We start from the raw sequence: 1,115 nt of genomic DNA, 5'->3' as shown, positions 1-1,115 counted from the left end.
TTTGGGTTATCCTAGAGACTGAACCACCAACCAAAGATCATACAAGGTCTGGACCTAGGACCTCCACATACATGTAGCAGAAGTGCCACTTGATTTTCATGCAAGTCCCCCAAACAAGTGGAGCAGGGTCTTTCCCTGACTTTATTGTCTGTCTGTGGATCCTGTTCTCCTAACTGTGGTGCCTTGTCTATCCTCAGTGGGTGAGGATAGTGCCTAATCCTACAGTGACTTAAGGTGCCAGGGTAGGTTGTTACACAATGGGTACCTCTCTCTTCTCAGACATGATGGGTTTGTGAGGGGGGCTTGGAAGGGATCGCTGCAATCAGGATGTATAAGTGAATATATATATATTGGTATATGGCTTCATTACTCTGCATTGGACAGTCAATAAGGGCACTCAGCACTGGGGGAGGCTACTTGTTATCCCAGAAGTCATTGGGTGCAGGTAGTTCTTTGTCTACAGGTAGGATCCTGTAAATTTTTCCTCTTGTCTTTCTAGTGGAAATATTTCGAGGACAGGCCATGTCTATCAGACTCCTTGGCATTCTGGCTCTTAAAATATTTATGCTTTCTTTTCTGTAATAATCACTGATCTTATGCCTGTGAGGCTGGGGATGTGATTTAGATATCTCCATTGGGTCAGAACTCCCAATCTATTGATCTCTGCATTGTGTCCACTTGTGGTTTCCATAATGGTCTCCATTTGTTGGGAAGAGAGGCTTCTCTGATGAGGCAACAGAGTCAGATAAAGCCCCTGCTTCTACTGTTAGGAGTCCCACAAAAAGCCAAGCTACACAACTGTAAAATATGTGCAGAGGACTTAGGGTAGTACCATGCAGCCTCCCTTGTTGGCAGTTCAGTCTCTATGAGCCCTTATGGGCCAAGGTTAATTGATTCTATGGGTTTATTGTAGTGTCCTTGACACCTCTGGCTCCTACAATCCTTCCCTCTTGCACAAGATTACCCCAGCTCTGCCTAATGTTTGGCTGTGGGTCTCTACATATGTTTATGTCAGTTGTTTAGTGAAGCATCTCTGATGACAATTGGGTTAGATGCCAATCTATGAGTATATATCAGAGTATTGTTAGGAATCATTTCATTGACTCCCCCCCCCC

Source organism: Mus caroli, chromosome 2, assembly GCF_900094665.2.
Source record: "Mus caroli chromosome 2, CAROLI_EIJ_v1.1, whole genome shotgun sequence".
In the NCBI taxonomy this organism is placed as follows: domain Eukaryota; kingdom Metazoa; phylum Chordata; class Mammalia; order Rodentia; family Muridae; genus Mus; species Mus caroli.
This window is presented reverse-complemented; position numbering follows the sequence as displayed.